Source organism: Ochotona princeps, chromosome 17 (genome assembly GCF_030435755.1).
Source record: "Ochotona princeps isolate mOchPri1 chromosome 17, mOchPri1.hap1, whole genome shotgun sequence".
Lineage (NCBI taxonomy): Eukaryota > Metazoa > Chordata > Mammalia > Lagomorpha > Ochotonidae > Ochotona > Ochotona princeps.
Genome location: NC_080848.1, coordinates 12,160,250 through 12,184,348, shown reverse-complemented (window position 1 = coordinate 12,184,348; position 24,099 = coordinate 12,160,250). Strand labels below are relative to the sequence as shown.

At 42.2% G+C, this 24,099-nt stretch overlaps 1 protein-coding gene across 5 annotated transcripts in view; it reads left to right on the top strand.

Moving 5' to 3' along the window:
* The first annotated feature begins 448 nt into the window (after positions 1 to 448).
* TANC2 (tetratricopeptide repeat, ankyrin repeat and coiled-coil containing 2) overlaps positions 449 to 24,099 on the top strand; it is a 305,743-nt gene continuing 282,092 nt past the window's right edge. For 2 of the 5 annotated variants that reach the window (XM_058675313.1, XM_058675311.1), the window contains exon 1: positions 450 to 795. The gene's annotated coding sequence lies outside the window, so the exon portion shown is untranslated. Of the gene's footprint in view, positions 796 to 24,099 lie in introns of all 5 variants that reach the window. The other 3 variants (XM_058675310.1, XM_058675314.1, XM_058675312.1) reach the window with 3 other exon arrangements.

Sequence of the window (24,099 nt, the reverse complement as noted above, 5' to 3'; positions counted from 1 at the left end):
TTCCCTTTTCCCCCCTTCAAGCGCAGCCCTCCTTTTGGGCCAAACCCACCTCCTTCTCCGCCTCAGGAAAACCGAAAATGCCCAGCCACTAGAGCGCGCCGGCCTTCTCCCGCCCTCGCCTCCCCTCTCTCCCTCAGCGGCTCCTGGGGAGGGGGAGGGGCGGGCGGGGGCGCGCGTCCCACCACGCACGCGCCCCCACGCACGCGCTCTCCCTCCGCGCTCGCGCTCCTCCCCACCCCGGGCCGGAGGGGGCGGGGCGGCGGGCGGCCTCCGAGGGGGCGACGCCCCCGGCGCGGCGGCGGCGGCGGCGGCTGGCCGAGCGCGGGTGGCAGGGCCCGCTGGCATCAGCCGCCTCCCGCGAACCGCCCGCCCAGCGGGAGCAGCCGAGAGCGCCAGGAGCGCGGGGCCCGGGGCTGCCGGCACCTCCCTCCCTCCCGCCGCCGCCGCCGCCGCGCCCTCCGCGCCTCCTCCGGGCGGCCCCGCCCCCGATCCCCATCCCCCTCGCGCTCACCTCCCGGCTGTGCCGCGCGCGAGGCGGAGCGAGGCGCCGGCCGCCGTGCTGAGGGGCGAGAAGGTGGCCCCCGCGCCGCCGCTGACAGGAGCTCCGCCGCGGGCTGTGCTCGCCGGCCGCGAGGCCCGCCGCGCTGGACCCGGGCGCAGACCGACCAACGGGGCGTCGGAGGTGCAGCGACGGGCTCTGGGAATCGCCGGCGGACGGCGCGATCCTCCTCACCGGAGACCCCAGGGACTGGGGCTTGACCCTGGCGTGCAGCGATCCCTCCCTCAGAGCAGCAGGTAAGAGCCCGAGGGAGCCTGGAAAGGAAAGGTCGCTTCCCTGACAAGGGGCGTCCGCCTGCAACGCCTCGGCTAGGGGAGAGGGGCAAGGGGCGAGCGGGGAGACGACGAAACGGGCAGCGGAGTGCTCCCCTCCCGGGTCCGAGGCATGGAGAAGGCTGGCTCCCACGGTGGCACGAGGGGGTGACTCCAGATGGGTCCGCCACCGGCCACTGGGCTGTTCCCAAAGCTGTCATGGAATTTGGTACCTAGAGAGCGTGTGGATGACGGGGACCGAGGATGGGATGCGAGGCACATTGCTGGACGTGGCTGGGAATGTGGTGCAGAACGACTTGCAAAATGTGGCCCCAGAATGCAGCATCAAAGTAGTTGTGAGCTGTGCCAGGTGAGGCACAGGCTGGGCTGGCCTGGGTGTCGTTGAAAGGCTCGGTGGAGGTGTTATTAGTGAGATGAGGAATTCCTTTGGGAAGGGAGGTGTAGTATAATAAAAGATTAATAAGGCTCATGGCTAGATATTTTACTATGGGGAAATCGAGAGGAGCTGTCATTTAGCTCCTTTTTTTTTTCAGATAAAGTATCCACGTGAAAGAAAAAAAAAGCAAATTGCAGCTGGTTGTAAGAGGGGAAAGAAAAAATCGGACTGAAATAATTGCAGGCTTGGCCGTGAGCACCCAGAGCAACTGTCTTCTGTTGCAGGTGTGGAATGTTTAAATGGTTTTCACCAGGCGTGAACAATGATCATTAACATTGGGAAGATTTGGTGTTGATGGGTGTCTTTTTTGCCTCTCTCCAGGAAAATGAAAGAAAAAAAAAAAAAGACAAACAAAACCTTTTGATTGTAATTGTGAGTTCATTAGGCAAAGGGAAATATTTTTCATATGCACTCCTTGCTTGATTTTCCACAGGTGAAAATATCTGGAATGAGAAAACCAAAACAATATGGTGAACAAAAGGGCTGCATTTTCAGGCGTTTTGGGAGGTTGGTGCCAAAAGCTAGTGCAATGGTTAATTATGGAGAATGGCAGTAGTGAAATATTCTTGTGTGCTCTTGCTGTTAGGTTGGTGAAATAGGAAAATCACCGGGAAACAGTAGGTTGACATAAAGAACGACAACATGGATACTGTCAGTGGAGTGCTTCTTGCAGCATTTCCCAGGTAGACCGTGCTAGGAAAGTGAGCACAAAAATGGAACGTTCACTATTCCCTGTCTCCCCCTGTGCCCATGGATGCAGATGTGTACATATACATGTCGCTATCCACCCGCGGCAGAACACGGTAACTTCCATTTAAGAGCAGCATCTGTGTTTTCAGAGGATTGTCAGAACATAGCTGGAATGTCTGAAGTCACAAAAGACAGCTCGATGAGCTATTTATAATATCACTTACATGTATACGTACAATGAGTGTATGTTGTGAAACAAAAGCAGATATATCTGCATGTGTACATTTGGATGTACCTAATTAATGATTATCATCAACACTGTCTAGTGTTTTGTGTTATTATAGAGAATTTGATTTACTTTTCTGAATATTTTTATTATAGTAATTTGCCAGCTAATCTAAAAATCTATACTGATTGGCTTCCCCTTGGATCCAATTGGATTCAGTCATTGAGGTCTCACTTCGCTGTACAGATGAAGCTGGATTTTCCGTGGTGACTATTTTGGGTTTGTAGTGTTGGTCCCTGCCTCGCTCACCTTGAGCCTCTGTTGGGGTAGAGAGAGAGGAAGGGCCGGAGGAGAATAAAGAGCAGCTCTCCCGGGTCTTCCTGTCTCGTTCCCACTGTAAGCCATGTGTACTGCCACCCCCTGCTGTCTGTAGGAAGAGGTGTTGCACGGCCCCATTCTCTTCTTGTTATCACTGCCCCCTTGTGTAAGGGAAGAAATTGATAGCTGCACTTTTGGGAACCAAGCCTCAGACTGTTCTGGAGAGAGCGGCTATGTCAGTTTATTAATCACCTCTTCTCCTTGGAGTTGCCGCGCTTTAAACTTGCAGTTCTCAGGCTTCCTACTTCATAGTCAGTAATTCAGAGAGCTGGTAACACTCTCAGAATGTTCAGATGGCACAAGACTACAAGCAGTAGTAGTTCTAAGCGCCCACATGAATGAATAGCACCTATTTACTTCCAGTACTGTTATACATCTTTTAAATGGTTTTATTTTTGAAAGAGCTAGACCTCTCAACAGATTTTTAAAAATCTTTTACTTTTTATTATGTATTTTAAGAGATTTTATTTATTTTTATTGGAAAGACAGATTTACAGGGAGAAGGAGAGACAGAGAGAAAGATCCTTTACTGGTTCATTCCCCAAATGGTCGTAACGGCTAGAACTGAGTCAATCCGAAGCCAAGAGGCTGGAGTTTCTGCAGAGGGAGCTGGATGGGAAGCAGGGCAGCTGAGACATGAAGACTTGCAAGGGGAGGATTAGTCAGACAAGCCATCATGGCTTAGCTGAAAGGCAGAGTAACAGAGAGAAGGAGAGACACAGAAAGAGGTCTTCCCAAATGGCTGTAACAGCCTAAGGTGAGCTGAGCTGAAGCCAGGAGTCAGGAGCTTCATCCAGGTCTCCCATGTGGTTGCAGGGCCTTGAGCCCCAAGTGCAGCGCTTTCCCAGGCTGTAAGCAGGGAGCTGCATTGGAAGTGGAGCGACTGGAACATGGGCTGAAACCGTTCCGGTAGACTGGTACCACAGATGAAGGCTTAGTCTGCTGCTGCACGGCACTGGCCCCCATTAGGCAAGCGTTAATCAGATCCAGAACCCTCAGGAGTATGTGTTCATATTTCTGTTATACCAGTGAGAAACTGAATGAGAGGTTAGTAAGTTTACCCAAGAATATATAGCTAAGGAATGCAAGAACTGAGTTTCCATTCAGGAGCTCGGCGTCCATATTTGTCACCAGTGTATGAGAAAGGGTACTTCAGGCAGTGTGTGGAAGATGAAATCCAAAAAGAAGCCCATCGTGGTGCAGAAAAAATGAAATCGATGTGTGAGTTTTTTGCTGCACATAATTTTTATGAAATTTATGAAGCTCCATTACATCAGTACAGAAAGGAGTATTAAAATGCATGATACCTATCATAAGGCAAACTGCTATGGATACGGGTAAATCTGGTCCTACTCATGTAAATGTGAAGCCTTTATATACATAAATATAATTGCAGTGTAAATATTTCTTTTTATTAAGATTCATTGGGGGGGAGCCTGGCATGATGGCTCAGTGGGTAAAATCCTCGCCTTGTAACGTGCTGGGATCCCATATTGGTACCAGTTCTTATCCTGGCTACTCCATTTCCCATCCACCTCCCTGCTTGTGGCCTGGGAAAGCAGTCGAGGACGGCCCAAAGCCTTGAGACCCTGCACCCACGTGGGAGGCCCAGCGGACGCTCCTGGCTGCTAGCTTCAGATTGACTCAGCCTTAGACTTTACGGCCACTTGGGGAGTGAGCCAGCAGAATGCAAGATCTTTCTTTCTGCATCTCTTTCTCCCTTAAATCTAACTTTCCGGGCCTGGCACGATTGCCTAGTGGCTAAAGTCCTTGCCTTGAATGCACCGGGATCCCATTTGAGTGCCAGTTCTAATCCCGGCAGCTCCACTTCGCTTCCAGCTCCCTGCTTGTGGCCTGGGAAAGCAGTTGAGGATGGCCCAAAGCCTTGGGATCCTGTACCTGTGTGGGAGACCTGGAAGAGGCTCCTGGCTTCTGGCTTAGGATCTGTGTAGCACCGGCCATTGTGGTCACTTGGGGAGTGAATCATCGGACGGAAGATCTTCCTCTCTCTCCTCCTCTCTGTATATCTGACTTTGCAATAAAAATAAATAAATCTTTAAAAAAACTGTCTTTCCAATAAAAATAAATAAATGTTAAAAACTTTCATTTTTTTGAAAGGCAGAATTAGAGAGAACTTCATTTGTTCACTCATTTCCCAAGTGACTCCAAAGGTTGGTTTTGTGCTAAGACAAATCCATTTCCAGGAGCTTCTTCCAGGTCTCCCACATGAGTAGAGTCGCAAGTATTTGAACCAATTTCTACTGCTTTCCCAGGTGCATTAGGAAGCTAGATCAGAAATGGAGTACCCTGGCCTTGAACTGATACCCACATGGGATGCCAACCTTTTGTGCGATTATGCTGGCCCCAGATCTCCTTAGCAAATTGCTTTATAATATATTTATGCGGCTTCAAGTAGAAAGGAGAATCCGTATCTTTTATGTGATCAAGGAAAAATGATGGTTACTTTTGGGAGGAATTTGGGATAGAAAAAGTCAGTTTCAATTCCTCTGATGTGTGTTAGTGTATATATAATATACATGCACACTCATACACATACACATTCTATCTTTAAATGTACCAATAAACCTTTACTACCCACTTTCCCTAGGAAAATTAAGGAGACTATCAGATTTTTTCTACACACATTTCTATGATATCTATTTTACTTGTATTAAAAAGCGATTCGGGCTCGGCAGCGTGGCCTAGTGGCTAAGGTCCTCGCCTTGATCCCATATGGCTGCTGGTTCTAATCCCGGCGGCTCCACTTCCTCTCTATCTCTCCTCTTCTCAGTATATATGACTTTGTAATAAAAATAAAATAAATCTTTAAAAAAAAAATGGGCCTGGTGGCGTGGCCTAGCGGCTAAAGTCCTCGCCTTGAATGCCCCGGGATCCCATATGGGCGCCGGTTCTAATCCCGGCAGCTCCACTTCCCATCCAGCTCCCTGTTTGTGGCCTGGGAAAGCAGTCGAGGACGGCCCAATGCATTGGGACCCTGCACCCGCGTGGGAGACCTGGAAGAGGCTCCAGGTTCCCGGCATTGGATTGGCGTGCACCGGCCCATTGCGGCTCACTTGGGGAGTGAATCATCGGACAGAAGATCTTCCTCTCTGTCTCTCCTCCTCTCTGTATATCTGGCTGTAATAAAATGAATAAATCTTTAAAAAAAAATAAAAAGCGATTCAAGCGATTCACAGAAATGGATTGGATACACATATATATTTTGCTTCTTTTACAAGCACTTAAACACTGTCTATGGATAATCACTATATAAAAATATTTGTAAGCATGTGTAAAGCATAACGAATAATAATACAGCCAATACTCATTTAACTTTCACTCCATTTATTAGACAAACTTTCTGCAATTCTTTTCAACAGAAATATTTTCTGCTTATGCTGTGAATCCTTTGTTTTGTCTATAAATGTTTGGATATGGGAGTTCACTAATCTGACTATAGGTAAATTTTATTCAGGATATATGTTTATATATCATTTAAATTATGTACTAGTATTCTCATAGACTGACCATGCCCTGTGTTCATAGTTCATTTTAGCATACTTATCTTTTTAAAAATATTTATTGGATTGGAAAGAAAGATTTATAGAGAGAGGGAGAGACAGAAAGATTTTCCATCCATTTGTTCACTCGCCAAGTGGGGCAATGGCTGGAGCTGAGCCAATCTGAAGCCAGGAGCGAGGAGCTTCTTCTGGGTCTCTTACATAGGCACAGGATCCTAAGGACTTGGGCCATGCTTGGCTGCTTTCCCAGGCTACAGGCAGGGAGCTGGATTGAAATTGGAGCAGCTGGGACTTAAACAAGTGCCGAAATCGGATCCTGGCATTTCCAGGTGGAAGATTAGCTAATACAGCCATCTTTATTAGAAATATTTACTAGCTTTGTTAAGATTTAATTATTTCCTTTTTCCATCATTGATTTCTGACTGCTTTCCCCCCCCACTTTCCCATAAGTGCCTTTGCTCTTTCAGCATTTTATAAGGAAGTCTGTGAAATCTGAATGGAGAACGAAGTAGATCCTTTCTAGAAAGAAATATCCTGACCTTACAGTTCTAAAGGAGGATTATGGAGATGGTTTCTACTGATTGGAAATATGGCAGCACAAGTATGCAAAAAGGATACATTAAAATTCTCTGTCATTGTATTTCTTGCCTGCTACAGTGGAATTAAAGTTGAATCTGATACACACTGATTGGGCATGTAGCCACATTACATTGGGCTGAATTTATTCAGAATCACCAGTATTAGCTGGAGTATTTTTGTGGATAGTACCCAGAATTTATTTCAAGAGGTTAGGAGAAGCTGTTGCAGATGGCTGTTTACATTTTTAGTACTAGTCTAATAAACAAAACAAATATAAATGAATTTGGAAGCAGTTAAATTATTTGAACATTTCTCTTGAATGGAGACTTAGCATTGTCATATTTGTTTAGTGTGCCTGTAGTCACCAAGTAGTTTTCAAAGATTAATATTAAAATGTACATGGCTCAACTTTTACATTATAATATTATTTCTTTACTGACTAGCCATTGTTCCTTTTCCAAAGCTTTTGATAGGATACTATTTTCTTGTATTAGCACCATTCCAGGTTGTTCTGTTGTCTGTTGGGTGATGTTTGCCGTCTTCACACATTCATCTGTATGGCAGTGGTGGGGAACATCCAGCTCATGGGCCAGGTGAGGGCTGTGGAATTGGTTGGTTGGTCTAGTCCTGTCAAGCAATTGCAGGTGGGACTCAAAATTCAGTGAATGTATAGCAGACTGAATTTTTAACTAGACTGATTTGTATGGCCGCCAGCAGAGAAAAGCTCCCCATCCCAGAGTCAAGATTCACAAGGAGAATCCGTCCTCCACAACGATATTTCGTCCACTGGTGAAGTCCCCAGAAGGTTGCAATGGCCAGGGCCGGGCCAAACCTGTACTTCTCTTCTCTCTCTCTCTCCGTCTGTCAGCGCTCACAGGTTCTCTCTGCTAGGGCTGGATCAGAAGCTCGGTGCAGGTCTCCCATGGAAGCTCCAGGGTTTCAGCCCTCCCCTGCTGTTTCCCCGGGGTGCATGAGCAAAGAGCTGGATTGGTAGAAGAACAGCTGAGGCTCAACCAATGTCCTGCCATGGGCTGCCAGCCACACCAAGTGGCGATTTAACTTGCTGCTCCACAATGCCAGCCCTGCTATCAATTCAGTGACAACTTCTTATCCATAAATTTGTTTCTACTTTTTTCATGATATCAGCATGATGGGCTCAGAGATTCCTTGAACCAAATACAGTTATCATTTGGAGAAAAGGCACTGTATAAATATGCTGTAAAAATAAAATTATGTTATAATACCATGAAAACTGCAAGTTTATTTGTTGGCATCTCTTATAGTAGCTCATATTAGATGAAGATTGTTTTAGATGGTTTAAAAATGAGGAAATAAGTGTATGTGTGATGGAAAGTTACAGGTATGTTTGATGAGTCTTTTAAGAAAGCCATCAGATGCGGCCAGTGCGATGACTCAATTGGTTAAGTCTTCACTTGCAAGAAATTGGATCGCATATAAGTGCCTTTTCATGTCCTGGCTGCTCCACTTCCCATCCAGCTCCCTGCTTGTGGCCTGGGAAAGCAGTCAGACAGCCCTCAGCCTTGGTCCCCTGCACCCGTGTGGGAGACCTGGAAGAAGCTCCTGGCTCCTGGCTTTGGATTGGCTCAGCTGCAACCATTGCGGCCATTTGGGGAGTGAACCAGCAGGATGAAAGGTTTTACTTTCTCTGTATCTCCTCTTTTTTGTAAATCTACGTTTCCAGTAAAAATCAAAAAAAACAAATCTTAAAGGAAAAAAAAAGAGCCATCAGAGACATAGGTTAAAAGAAGAGTTTAAGTTCTTACAGCTGTATTTTTCCGCTAAGTGGTCCTTTTTCTTTTAGAACATCTTCAAGTAGTAAAATTCAAGTTGAAGAGCAGGAAATTTGAATCTGAATTTTAGAAGACTAAATAGGTGAGAAAAGTTTCTGAGAAGTACCTTTCATATTTCAGAAAATCCTAATTAAATAATTATAGTATTATAATTATTTCTCAAAACAACTTCTTTTTTTTTTAAAGATTTATCTATTTGAGTGGCAGAGATACAGAGAAAAATGAGAAAAGCTCTTTCATCCACTGGTTAAATCCCAGAAGGCTGCAATGGCCAGGGCTGGGCCAAACTTGTACTTGAACCTGCATCCATGTGGGATATGGCATTGCAGATGTTGGTTTTTACTGGCTGTGCTACAGCACTGGCTTCACAATTTTTTCTGTTAAATCAGCTTACTAAACAACAATAATACAAAACAAAATTTATAAATGTAAAAGCTGGGTAATTGTCAAGTTGATTTTTTTTTTAAAGATTTATTCATTTTATTACAGCCAGATATACACAGAGGAGGAGAGACAGAGAGGAAGATCTTCCGTCCGATGATTCACTCCCCAAGTGAGCCGCAACGGGCCGATGCGCGCCGATCTGAAGCCGGGAACCTGGAACCTCTTCCGGGTCTCCCATGCGAGTGCAGTGTCCCAATGCATTGGGCCGTCCTCGACTGGTCAAGTTGATTTTTTAAAAAGATTTTATGTATTTATTTATTGGAAAGTCAGATACACAGAGAGGAGGAGAGAGAGACTAAGATCTTCTGAACACTGATTGACTGCCCAATTGGCTGCAAAGGCCAGAGCTGAGCCAATCCTAAACCAGGAGCCAGGAGTCTCTTTCAGGTCTCTCACATGGGTGCAGGGTCCCAAGGCTTCGGGCCGTCTTCTACTGCTTTCTCAGGCCACAAGCAGGGAGCTGGATGAGAAGTGGAGCTGCCGGGATTAGCACCAGTGCCCATATAGGATCCCGGTGCGTTCAAGGCAAGGACTTTAGCTGCTAGGCTATCATGCTGGGCCCTAATTTCTCATTCATTATTTTTGATGTTAACATAATTGTTGTTAGTAGGTGCTCTTTATCTATAATGAGTAAAAATTGTTGACAGTTCTCTCTTACCTTTGAAACATTATCTCTTGTGGAATTACAGGGCGTTTTTACATCAGAAGATAGGTTTAGACATCCTATACATATAAATATACCTGTACATACACTATTGAAAATACTATACGGGCCCGGCAGCGTGGCCTAGCGGCCAAAGTCCTTGCCTTGAACGCGCCGGGATCCCATATGTGCGCCGGTTCTAATCCCGGCAGCTCCACTTCCCATCCAGCTCCCTGCTTATGGCCTGGGAAAGCAGTTGAGGACGGCCCAAAGCTTTGGAACCCTGCACCCACGTGGGAGACCCGGAAGAGGTTCCTGGTTCCCGGCATTGGATCGGCGTGCACCGGCCCGTTGCGGCTCACTTGGGGAGTGAAACATCGGATGGAAGATCTTCCTCTCTGTCTCTCCTCCTCTCTGTATATCCGGCTTTCCAATAATAATAAAATCTTTCAAAAAAAAAAAAAAAAAAAGAAAATACTATACACGAGACTATAGTCCAGCACCAAATCCGGCCCATTCTATCTCTTTGTCTCTCTCTTTAAGGATTTATTTATTATTTATTTGCAAATCAGAGCATCAGAGGTGGGAGTAGGAGGACAGATGTATCTGCTGGTTTCTCTCCCCAGATCACTTCAACAGTCTGGTGCCGGGCCAGGCTGGAGCCAGGAGCTAGGAACTCCATCTGAGTCTCTTACATGGGTAGCAGGGACTTAAGTGCGTGGACCGTCTTCTTCCTTACCAGGTACATTAGAAGGGAGCTGTGTAAGAAGCTGAGCAGACAGGACAGAAGCCAGTGCTCCTGGAGTTGCAAGTGGTAGCTTAACCCACTGTGCCATAGTGCTGGCCCCCCATTGCCCATTGCTCATTTTTGAATGACCTGCTGGAAGCCAAGAATGTTTTTACATTTTTTTGAAAGGCTGAAAAAATATCAAAAGAAGAGTAATACTTCATGATATGTGGAAGTTATAATAAATTTAAATTTCTGCCTCCATAAAGTTTTATTGGAATAGATTATTTATTTCCATATTGGCTGTGGTTGTTTTCAGGTACAGTAGTAGAATTGAGTAGTTTCCAAGACCATATAATCCACAAAGACTAAATATTTGAAAAAGCTTGATTATTGTGTAGTTTGTGCCCACTAAGTATTCATTGAATATCATGGGCTGGAGATTTACTAACTACCAGTATTGAAGGCCTTTGTAGGACACAATTGCTTCTATTTACTGGGAAAAGATGGCTGCTTTTCCTCAGTACGGAGTTATATGAGAGGCCTCTGTTTTATCTGCTTACAATATCCTTATTCTTGACTTAAAAAGTTTCTGACTGTGTTATTCACTTGTATTTAATTTTTCTTAAAAATTCAGGCAGATGCGCGCGCGCGCACACACACACACACACACACACACACAGAGCTTGCACCCACTGGTTCCCAACAAGTGAGGAGTAGGGGGTGTGGGAAGGGGGCTGCAGTCAGGTAGGTCAGTGTTCAGTCTAGCCTCCCAGGGGCTGCATTTGCAGCAAGCTGAAATCAGGAGCCGGATTCAGGGCACAAGATGTATCTGGTAACTCCCAACATGAAAACTATGGCAACAGTGTATTACTGCCTGAGAATGCCCTGTCCCTGCCCATGGATCCAGTCTTATAAATGGGTTAGTTATTGAACTTGAGATGGTGGTAGATATACAAGAAGGATTGAGTGGTTTTAGGCTTGGAGAATCTGCTTCAAATCTCTGGAAAGTGCCTGTGCTTTAATGAAGGCAGGTTGGTCTTTGCTCTTTGTTCATGACCTTGTGGGTGAGTGTCCCACCATTTCTAGTGTTCTGCCTAGTGAAATTTGATAAACAAAACCTGGTTGAGGGTATGGACATTTAGTAGTTATTTGTGTTGTAATCTAGAAATCTGTTTCTGCTCAGATTCCATGGAATCCTGTAGCGCTCCCTGGGAGTGTGAACTGGAATGAAGGAAGGTGATTAGCTTTAGGTAGATGTGGCGTAGAGACTCAGAGCAACCAGCCAACCGCATGTGCACCCAAACCCTGCTTCAGAAGGATTGTAGCTCTTTTTAGGGCTTCCCAGAGGAACAAGAGACTTTCTTTGGTAGTTGTTATTCAGGTATTCTAATATTATGTGAGAAAAAATACTATTGTTCAGTTGTAGGAAGCTTTGAAATTCTACAGTAAGACCAGCTGTATAATAAAACATATATTTGTGAGCATGAATCATGAAAATGGATTTGAATTCCTACTCTTCTGTGGCTATATGCATAAAGAACTTAAACCCATGGTTTTTGTGGTGATGAAATGAGACAGTCTGAGTGAAAATTCTTAGGACAAAGTCTGGTCCTTAATAAACGATCATTTTTATTAGACTTTGTGAAGTATCATAACGTCTATCTTTTATACAGCTTCACTTGGCTTCTTCCTGTGATTCGTGAAATTGTCAGGCTCACTGTTCCTTTTATCTTGTCTTGTTCTTTTTCACCCTTTCAGGGTCTTCAGAAAACCTATGATTGTTTGGCTACTGGTTTATTTTATTTGCATCCTAGCTTTTTTTTTTTTAATAATGGAATTGATGAGATCTGAGAGGAAGAGTTTTTGAATAACTGTCAACTCAAAATCCCAGAGACTGCTGAACAGATTCTCTGTAACGCATTTCTTTCTGGACAATTTCCCTTTAAATACTGCAGCTGACACACAAGAAAGTAATTCTTAGAATTTTTTTATTTAAATATTTATTTATTTTTATCTGAAAGGCATATTTTACAGAGAGGAAAGGAGAGACAGAATTCGTCCATCTGCTGGTTTGCTCCCATTATGGTTGTAAGGACTGAAACTGAGCTGTATTCAGCTGAAGCTGGGAGCCAGGAGTTTCTTCCGAGTCTCCCACATGGATGTAGTGTCTCAAGGACTTGAGCCATCCTCCCCTGCGCTCCCAGGCCATAAACAGGGTGCCAGATAGGAAGTAGAGCAGTCAGGATACTAATCTGTGTCTATATGGCATTCCAGTGGCGTTGGGTAGAGTACTAACTTGCTGTGCCACCTCTAAAAAAATAATTTTAATCCTTTCTGTAAGCACTGCTTGAGACAATGGACACTTGACACTTTTTTTGGTTTCAGTTTGAACATGTTAGTATGTTAAGTTTTTACAAGCATCTTTCATTTTGGGGAATAACAACTGCAACTTTGCCATCCTCCTGTGCTCAAGGTTGAATTTTTTGTGATACTTATTTTTTAAGAATGTCTGTGTGACACTAGAGCTGAATCAGTGTTTGTTTTGTTTTTGTCATCTCTACCAAATTAAGACTTACCCATTTCCAGGAGGGTAGTTGCCGCTCCTCCTGCAGTAAGAGATAATAAATTATCCAAATACTCATGATTCCTAAGCATCAGTTATTCTTGTAATGTTGTTTCTTCTAATCTGTATATCAGTGGTATGATTATTTATTGAATGTTTTTCTTTAAATTTGTGACTTTTTTTCTGTTTTCTCATTAACTATCATAATCTCCATAAAATGGTTAGTTTGAGCTGATTGTAAAACAAAGAGTAATTCATACTGAAGATAATCTTGCTTGGGAAAGTCACTTGTATGTAACAGACTAGATTTTTAAGCATTTTTTGAAATAAATAAAGTTCCTAGTAATTCTGTTTTTGTCTTTGGGTATGTTAAAGGTAGGAGTTTATTGTTAATTATCATCATTTACAATGGGCACCTGTTATTTGCCTAGCCTCCTCCTTTTGAAATACAAAAGAGTGTGGGATGTAGGCAGGAGTGTGGGTAGGGTTGAAATACCATTGTGCTCCTAAATCTGTATTGTAAAATGCATGAAATTTGTTCATCTTATATAACTAAAATAGTTTAATAAAAATGTAATACTTCTGCTTGCACTCATTGAAATAAGCCAGGAGTGCGTATGGCATTAAAGTGGTTGTTTCCTCTCTCCTCAGGTTTTTCTCCATTTATACTCTTGGAGTGGGCAACATTAATCAATACTTTTGATATCTTTCGCTTTGCTTAAAAATATATATGTATATACAAGCTTATTGACTTTTAATTAAGCAGAAATCACGTTATATAGCTTAGTAACTTGTACGTTTAATAATGTATCATAGTTATCTCTTCCATTTAGTAAATGGAGCTCAATTAATTTTGAAAAGCTGAGTGGTATTTCATAGCATACTATACTATAATTTATTTTGTTTTCCCCCAAGAGATGGACATTAAAATTGTTTTCAGTATTTTGTTGTTGTAGACATTAGTCCACTCTTAGGATAGAGAATAAGCAAACAAGTCAAATACGAGAAAAACAGCTCCAATAGTGTATATAAAAAATAATGTGTCATGATCAAGTAGGGTCTATTCCAGGAAGACAAGAGCTTTGAAATACTAACATTCAATTACGTTAATAAATTATAAGGTTAAAACCGTGTGATTATTTATTTTGGGGAGACTTGAGGGGTTTTGTTATTTCTACAGAATGACTTAGAGAGATGCCTGCTCAATATACACAGCATTACAATTGTACATTTCTTGGTCTTTAAAATTGTTAGCCAAAAATCTTTTTTTTAAATTCTAGAATCTTTGGGGAAACTTTGTGGGTTCAGTGACTTGGCCTTGATCTTACTATTGACTTTTAGTTGCTTATACCTGATATATGGACAGTATGGACATTAGCACATTTTTAGGGTCTAGGTTGACTGATAGGAATGCTATTATTGAGTTTAGATTTGGGAACTGGTACCTTTATTATTTTTGAAGTGTAGGATTACCCTATTGAGCTATCTAGATCTGGTACCCTGTAAAATACTGTTTGGGGGCCAGTGCGGTTATGTTGTATTTTAACCCTTTACCTGCAGCATTGACATCCCATTTGGGTGCCAGTTCATACCATGGCTACTCCACTTTCCATCCAGCTCCCTTTTTATGACCTAGGAAAGCAGTAGAGGATGGCCCAAAGCCTTGGGACCCAGCACCCTTGTGGGAGACCTGGAAGAAGCTCCTGACTTTGGATTGGCTTAGTTTCAACCATTGCAGCCAATTGGGGAGGGAACCAGTAGATTGAAGATCTCTGTCTCTCTGTCTCTGTCTTTGTCTTTATCCCTCTTCTCTCTGTAAATTTGCTTTTCAAATAAAGATAAATCTTTTTTTGAAAGTTACTTTGCTTTGAGCTTAATTAAGCATTTGTTGGTTTCTGCTCATTGCTTTGGAAGTGTTGACTAGGATCTCTGAAGTCTTTCTTGTGCTTCTTGGCAGAATTACGCATTCCTTAGAATTTGGTGTTTTGAAACTATTTCTGTGCTATCTCAGAACTAGTTGCATTCGATAACTGTTGTTGAGTTTAGTTAATCTTTATTGCATTCTGTAGTACTGGAAATGATGGGCAAAGCTGGTGGAAAGAGCAGCATTTATGTATCTTAATAGATGCCAAAAAGCTTTTGCTAAATTTCCAAAAAATTTCCTCAGAGTGTATGTGGCATCATTTCTTGGACAAAAACAATTTTATTTTATGAAGCTAAAATAAATGTGCAATTAGATCATGTCTTGACCAGATCCAGTATTCATAGACTAAAATACTTTTTAAAAGTATATATGAGTGTACTTCAAAAAGTTTATAAAAAAATGGAATGAAAAGATAAATTTATTTTGATACAAAAATTAAAATCTATGCATAGTTTTTTCATAGTATACTTTTTATTGAATTCCTAGAAGTTACTGTAAGCGTGTTATACCATATCTCCCAGCACCTCATGCAGTCAGATAGCAGTGTGATTCTTTTGGACCTCTGATACCGGATGCCAGACTGCAATCGGTTGCTTATCGTGGTGCCTATCTTGAGACGTTCTTTTCCTTGTTTTTATTTTAAATTAATTTTTAAAACACGCTTAAGAGTGTATTTCAACTGAGAAAAATCTTTTTATTTTTAAGAGATATTTATTTTTATTGGATAGGCAGATTTGCAAGAAGAAGGAGAGACAGAGAGGAACATCTTCCATCTGCTGGTTCACTCCCCAAGTGCCTGCAGTAGCCAGAGCTGAGCTGATCTGAAGCCAGGAACCAGTAGCCAGGAGCCTCTTCCGGGTCTCCTACATGGGTGCAGGGTCCCAGGGCCTTGGGCCGTCCTCGACTGCTTTCCCTGGCCACAAGCAGGGAGCTGGAAGGGAAGTGGGGCCACCAGGACACAAATTGGCGCCCATAGGGGACCCCATCGCTTAGAGCTGGAGGATTAGTCAGTTGAGCCATCATGCAGCCCCCCTAAAATCTTTCTTTTTTTTTTTTTAACTTCATAGTCCTTTTTATTCTTTCCTTTTTCTGCAGTGGTGAAGATAAGTTGTTTTATTTTCTGAGATTTCTGGACTTAACTTTCCTCCACTGGTTTGCTCTCTGGTTTCTTTTCATTTTGTAGGACTCAGTTATCACCCTGTATTGACGTGAAACCTTTCATCGTTGCCTTCTCAGATCACTCTCCGTTGTCTGCACAACCCATTATTTTAAATTTCTATACTGGACAATATATTTATCTTGCTCTAACTGAAATCTGACTTTTCTCCTGGGGGCACTCCTCTTGAGTAGAGTTTTTAATGATGTCTTTTCTTTTGGAGAACAAAGATGTTCTGTTTGCTTCTCATTGCTGAATCTAAACTCTGGACCCATTGTCATTCTCTTATACTCTGGCTTTGAATATTGTAATTTCAGTATCTATAAAAATGATCCTTCTTTTATTTTGGTCTCTTGACTTCTCCTCTGGTGATCCTGTCACTTGTCCTAGCCATTCACTTCTGTCACCTATCACATATCCCATGCAAATGTTTTTAAACCTTTAGTATGTCTGCATCAACTGGGAAACTTTGAAAAAAGGTAGTTAGAGGAATTCCTCCCAAAGATCGTGATCCTGATTTTGTTAGTTTGAGATATGACCTGAAATATGATTTTTTATAATTTTCCAAGGTGACTTTAAGATGTAGCCAGGATTGAGAGTTTATTGGAGTTTATTATTGCCAGCAACTATGACCTTCTGTAATTTCAGTTTCTAACATTTTACTCTCCGGCTGCCACCTATTTCTTTTCTGACTCACTTTTGAGTCTTAATTTTGATCTCTTTTTGTGAACTACCTTGTATATGAACTACTTTGTATGTTTCATAATACCTTCTTGGCCTTACTTCCTTTCCCTGATTAGTTGAATTCTCATGGTCTGTACCTATAGTTACTACCCTGAACCTACTCTCAACCCTTTTGACCTCTCTCCCTTGGTAGTTTTTGCTGGCAAAACCCAACATTCGTTAAAAACAACCTACCTATTTTATACCTGTATGCTTGAAGATGGGCACAACTGGAATGGAATCATGTTGACTCTAAATTCTTGGCTAGTATCCACTGACTTTAAATTCATGATTTACATTTCGAATTTGTTGCTGCCCGGTGATCCTACTGTATCATTCTAGTTTTTTTCCCACATTTTCCTTCCTTTTAGATTAGAGGTGGGAACATTTGGCCTGTGAGCTAGATAAGACTGTCACATTTGGTCTGGCCCTGCTAAGTCTACTGCAGGCATAACTCAAAATTCAGCGTATATGTAAGTCTACCTTTTAAATTGATAGTTTTGTATGCCCCATGAATGATGTTACAAATATCCAAGTGGTCCTTGGCTGAAAAGAGGTTCCCTATCCCTGCTTTAGATGATTGTATCTTCCTTTGCTTTCGAATTTTCAACATTTCCTTTTCCATCCTTTCTGTCCTAACGAGCTTTGTGTTTTACTAAAAATAAATAATCTTGTCTTTTCCTCTGTTGTTTGAATCGCTGTCTTTTCCTGTGTCAGGGGCTGTCCCCTCCAGTTGTTCCTTTGAGCTCAGCTCCTTTTGTTTTCACTGACATTGGTCTTACATTTTTCTTCTCTCCTTTTCTGGAATCATTGTCAGCAGCACAAAAAAAATATATTTCCATTTTATTCATTTTGAAAGAAACTTTCTCTTGGTCTTCTCCTTCCAGGTACCACCCTAATTCTTTTTCACTTATATTGGACTCTTCAAAAGCAGTTGTTTTTGTTCATCTACCCTTTGTCTTATTGTTTTATTGAGGGACAATTTATATATACAATCACTGTGGATATGAAATTTATAGAATTGTGTTGCTATCACCACTATCCAATTTTAGTATATATCCGTCACCCTCTAAAATTACAACCCGAGGCAATTGGTGATCTGCTTTTTGTTTCTATAAATTGATCTTCATATAAATGGAATCATACAGTATGTGTTTATTTTTATACTGTGTAGGCTTTTGCTTTTGGCTTCTTTTGCTTAGTGTAATTTTTTAGGGTTATTTACATTGACCATGTATCAGTATTTCAGCCCTTTTAGTTGCTGAATATTATTCCATTGTGTGGCTATTCCACATTTTGTTTATTTATTAACCAAATGGAAATTGTGGTTGGCTTTTATGAATGATGCTGCTCTATTCATTAATGTACAAGTCTTGGTGTAGATAGCTGTTTTGTATTCTTTTGTGTAGGGTTCTAACAGTGGAATTGCTTAGTTTATAATCCATTTTGAGTTAATTTTAATGTATAATGAGAGGTATATTTTCTACATTTACAGATAGCTAATTGCCCTAACACCATTTATTTTTTTATACTTTCTTCCACTGAATTCTCTTGGCACCTTTGTTGAAAAGCAGGATCCATGGTATACGGAAAGCTTACTTCCTGTGTTTGTCCCACTACTTGGAACTTCCTGTTAGATCATTCAGATAATCTTTTAGTTGACTGCTTGCTCCAGACAGGGGTACAGTCTCAGATTAGTGAATGCTGGCCTTTTGATCAGAGTCCAGACGGTGTCAATTCATGCACACTGATGTGTTGTCTTGACATTACTTCTCTCTCTAACTACCACCTTATCTCTCTATTTCATTTTGTAGTCTGCTCAAGCCTTGTTTATAACACTCTGCTGTTTTCTCCTCCACTGCCTTTTAAAAGTCTTTTATTTTGAACTGAAAATATACAAGAATGTTGGAAAAAATGACAAAAAGCTCTCATGCAGATTCATCAATTACGAGCATTTTGTGATATTCATTGTTATTCTGCCAATGGACATTTATTTTGCTAAATTGAGAATGAGTTGTAGTCATTGTGTTTATACATGAAGTCTAGGCTGTTTGTTTCCTGAGATCAAGGGCTTTATCATACAATTCAAAAGCAGGAAATTTAACATTAATATAATACATAATCTGTAGTTCATCTTCCAATTGGTTTCTCTAGCAGTCTGTTCTTATAGCATTGTCCCTCCAGTGCAGGATTCATTCCAATATCATGCATTGCATTTGTAGGAGATTTAGTACTCTTTAATCTGGGATAGTTCTAAGCCCCTCTTGTATTTCTTGACATTGGTAGTCTTTAGTCTGAACTTGATTTGCCTGTCTCTTCAGCTTATTGTTTTGGAGGTAGGATTACTTTATGAGTGATGCATGTCTTTGCACATGCTGTCAGGCATGTAATTCCCATTTGACTTTACTATCGGTAACGTTAACTTTGTACACTTGATTTGCGTGGTGTCCACCAGTCTTCCTCTCTGTGAAGTAATCAGTAATTTGTTGGGAGGTATTTTGAAATTATATACATTTGTTTCTCTTTAAAGTTTTACTGGTTTTAATATGCATTATTAAATCTTACTGGAATTAATTCTTACTATATTGGTTGCAAAAGAATGCTTTTCTTACAAATCTGTTTTGTCCATTTGTTGATTTTCTTTTGTAAGGAAGAGCCAGGCAAGTATCTGTTTTTTCTTTACCTTAATCTACAATATGAACTATAAGTTGATTCCATTCTATGGGTTATCATCTACTTTTGCACTTCATTTTGGTGTTGTGATTGTCCTCACATTGTTCGGGTGGACCAGCTTCAGACCGACTTCTGATTTTAAGGCCTGATCGTTATTTTGAGCACTTTCTTACTCTTTGGAACAACATGTTGTTCCTGGTTTATCTTTTGTATTTCTACCCTCAAGTAATCAGATATTTCTCAGTGGAGTCTTGGATTCTTTTTTCCTTTCTTTTTATATATTCTTTTGTAAGCATTTATTTTTACCTGCCTGAGAGGCAGAGAGAGAGAGAGAATGGAATACAGGTGTGTGAAGTGGAGTCTGTCTTTTTTCCTCAAGATTTATTTTATTTACTTGAAAGGCAGAGATAAAGGGAGAGCCAGCATCCAGACACACACACACACACACACACGTCTTCCGTCTGGTAGTTCACTCCCCAGTCACGGAACAAGCAAGCTAGAGGTTGGCCAAGCTGAAGCCAGTAACCTAGACCTCCATTTGGGTCTCCCATGTTGAAGTGGGATCTTAACCTGATGTGCTAAAAGCCCATCTTTATTTATTATTTATTATTGTTTATTGAAAAGGCAAAATGATGGTGGAGGGCACAGGGAGAGATATATTCCATTTGCAGGTCACTCTGTAGTTGCCCACAATAGCTGAAGCTGGGCCAGAAGCCATGAGCATGGAACACCATCTTGGTCTCTCCTATGGGTAGTAGGAGCTCAAGTACTTAAGCCATCTCTGTTGCCTCCTAGGTTGCATGTTAGCAGGAAGTTGGGTAGGAACCATAGTAGCTGGAGCTTGAATCAGAATCAGGGACTCCAGTGAGTTCAGTGTCCCAGGTGGCAGCTTTAACCTGTCCTAAAATACTTTCTTCCTTTTCATTCGGATATGATATATCTGGAATAAACTGCAACATATGCATGCCCGGTTTAATGAGTTTGCCAGTTGTATGCATCTGTGTAACTGTTACTTTAAACAAGGCATAGAATAATCTACCATTGAAGCAATTTTCCTCATGTCTCTTTCTGTCTAACTGTACTGTTCCTCCCGCCCCCAGAAAACCAAGAAGCAACCCATTTTTTGACATGTATGGATTAGTATTGCTTATTACTCTACTTCATATATCTGAATCATACCTTACGTTCTGTTTAATTTGGCTTCTTTAACAGTCTCATTCCAGTCATGAGAGAAAAACCAATTTTAACATTTAATAGAAAGAATGGCTAGGGGTGGGCACTTTTTGCAGTGATTATCAGGTAAGAGACCTGATCTCATTAGAGTGTAGACCTTGGAAGATAGCAGATGATGACTCAACAAGCTGGGTCCCTACCATCCATTTGGGAAGATCTGGATTGAGATTCTGGCTTCAAACTGGTATTGCTGGCATTTTGGGAGCAAACCAGTAGACAGGATCTCTTTCTCTCTTTCACTGTGATGCTGAGATGGCAGACCTTGGTGGAGATCTTAGCTGCCATGAAAAGCTGTACTAATGCAAGTGTCTTACCAAAGGTGCTGCATCATGTAACTGCCGGGGGCGTTTGCTCAGCAGCCGACACCCCTGGATGTGGTACCATACAAGAGCAGTCAGCATCCTCCCCCTGGGACTCAAAAGTCATGATCAGTGTTTTCTGCCGCAGCTCTAAATCCATGCTTTTCTTTTTTTCTTTCTTTCTTTTTCCTGCTCTGTGACAATAGATCTGAGCCTTTTAGGCATTTTTGCTTTTGCTGTTGGCACAATTTCAGCTTTGTGAGTAGTAGATACTAACGACACGCTGAAGAAGGGAAGGGTTTGTTTGTCTAGTTTCAGGATGCCTGGGAAAGCATCAGGGCCTTGGAGCCCTGCGCTCAAGGGCTGGAGAAGGACGTGCCCTGCAGGAGTCGCTGACAGGGCCTTGCCTGCACTCCACAGACAGGGCCTTGCATCCGTCAAAGGGTCTGCAGTGCCTTCTACTCGCAGGGCTCAGTCAAGGGCCAGTTAGCACAAGAAAAAAATAGTTATAGGGCTCAGATCCATTTTTATAGAGCACACAAAAAGGTTAAATGTGGAGCAGTAAGTTGATTATTCAGTTCACATTTTCTTTTGAACCTTTCTTTTTGTTGTTGTTGTTTTTACCTTTTTTTTTTTAATTTTACTTTTCTTTTGAATCTAAGTTTTGATCCTATGATAGCCATTTTGTGTAAAAGAATAGTCAAGAATCTGTTTATTTCCAGAAAAAGAAAATGCGTGTTGCTTTTTCTGGCCAGTCATTGGAGTGGGAGGCTGTGTCAATCTGAATTGTAATTGGGCTTTGTTGTAGGTTTAGTTTATTTCAGTCCAACTTTGACTTCAGATGTTCTGAGGGTGCTGTCAGCGCCTTTTCATCAAAAGGTTCTAGTATCTGCAGTGGCGAGTCTTCAGAGATTTCTCTGTGCTTTGCAGGTCATCTCCCGGCTTTCTTGAATGAACACTTTCTCTCTGCTTTATAGCCTGACTACCAAATGTTTCTGGTTTATCCTTCCTGCGTTTATGCTTTCAACAAATGAGTATATAAATGTAATTGGCTTTTCTCTCTTTTTCAATAAAATTTATTTATTTTACTTGAAAGAGTGAATGAGTGAGTGAGAGAGAGAGAGAGAGAAAGAGAGAGATTGAGATCGATCTTCCATGTGGATCTTGGATCACTCACTAAATGACTGCAGCAGTCAAAGCTGGACCCGTCTGAAGGCAGAGTCTCCGAGCTTCCTTTTGTGTCCCAGTTGAGTGCAGGGGCCCAAGCCTTGCATCACCTTTAGCTGCTTTCCTAGGCCACCAGGAGGAAGCTGGAATGGAAGTGGAGCAGCCAGGACTCAAACTAGTACCCATAGGGGATACTGGTACATATATATCCATCCCATGGTTTATTAACTGATCTGCTATGTTTGGGTGTAAAAATATACCCAAATATAGGTGCACAATGTGTTACAATAACAAGCCATACTGTAGGGCCCAGTGTGGTAGCCTAGCAGCTAAAGTCCTCGCCTTGCATGAGCCAGGATCCCATATGGACACTGGTTCGAATCCCAGCAGCTCTATTTCCCATTCAGATTCCTGCTGTGGCCTAGGAAAGCAGAGGAAGACAGCCCAAAGTCTTGGGACTCTGCACTCACTTGGGAGAACAGGAAGAGACTGAGGGCTCCTGGCTTTGGATTGGCCATTGCAGCCACTTGGGGAGTGAATGAACGGATGGAAGATCTTCCTCTCTGTCTCTCCTCCTCTTTGTATATCTGACTTTCTAATAAAAAAATAAATATATAAAAAATAAATATATAAACAAATAAAATAAACAGTGCTGTAATTAATAGTCTTTTATGTGTCCTTTTCCCTAATTTTGGAATTTGTTCTCTCTTTTGTCCCTTAGCATTCCAGTGAAATTGCTTTTATAATAGACTTTAGTGACCTCCATGTTGCTAGGTACACTAAGTCCTCATCTCAGAGTTCAGCCTGTACTCCCTTAAGAATCTCAGTAAGTCTAGGTGTTTATTTTCTGCCTTCAGGCTGATGACAGCCAGATGAATATATAGTGAGATTTCTTTCTGAAATTTGAGTTTCCTTGATCTAGTTGTTTCCTACCATTTCTGTGTTGATGTTTCCTAGACATCCCTAGTGTGTTTGCCTAGAATTAAACTTCTCCTGATCCCTTTCCTCTCCCTGCCCTATTTTTCTTGTGATCTTTCCCATATTGTTGGTAGGAGCACCATCCTTTTGCCTGTTCAGGATACTGGAGTCATTCTTTATTTCTCTCACTCCCACATCTTATGTGTCAGAGTTCTGTTGGCTGCGCCTTCTCAACACACCTAGATTCTGACCATATCTGACTACTTCCACCTTCATTCATCCACCAGTGTCGTTTACCTGAGGTTACTGTAGCAACCTTGTGGCTGTTACGGTTTTACTGTTTCTTATCAACTGCCTGAGTGATCTTTTAAAAATAGATCAAATCGGGCCCGGCGGCGTGGCCTAGTGGCTAAAGTCCTCGCCTTGAAAGCCCTGGGATCCCATATGGGCGCCGGTTCTAGTCCCAGCAGCTCCACTTCCCATCCAGCTCCCTGCTTGTGGCCTGGGAAAGCAGTCGAGGATGGCCCAAAGCTTTGGGACCCTGCACCCGCGTGGGAGACCCAGAGGAGGTTCCAGGTTCCCGGCATCGGATCAGCGCGCATCGGCCCGTTGCAGCTCACTTAGGGAGTGGATCATCGGATGGAAGATCTTCCTCTCTGTCTCTCCTCCTCTCTGTATATCTGGCTGTAATAAAATGAATAAATCTTTTAAAAAAATAGATCAAATCTTGTCTTTGTTGTTTTTAATATCTTCCCTGTGACTTCCCATCTTACAGTAATCTCTAAAGTCAAAAGCCTTGCGCATTGTGACTCCAGTCATCTCTCTATCTCATCTACTGTAATCTCTCTTCCCTTTGCCTCCATCCACTGTGCTCTAGGTACACAGGGGTTCTTGCTCAACTCCCTGTCAGTTCTCCAGGCCCTACGCAAGCTCGTGCCGCCAGGGGCATGTCCTGGAGAGGCCCTGGCTGGTGGCTGTGTGTCTGTCCTGTCTCTTCACTGCTCCACAGATTCTGTTATGGTCAGTCCATTTCCAACTGAAAATCTCTTCCCATCAGTTCCCTGATGATGTGTGTGGTTCTTCCTTTGTTTTTCTGCTCTTTTAAGCTGAAGTCAGCTTGACTTCTCCCTATTCAACCGTTTTAGATCTCCCTT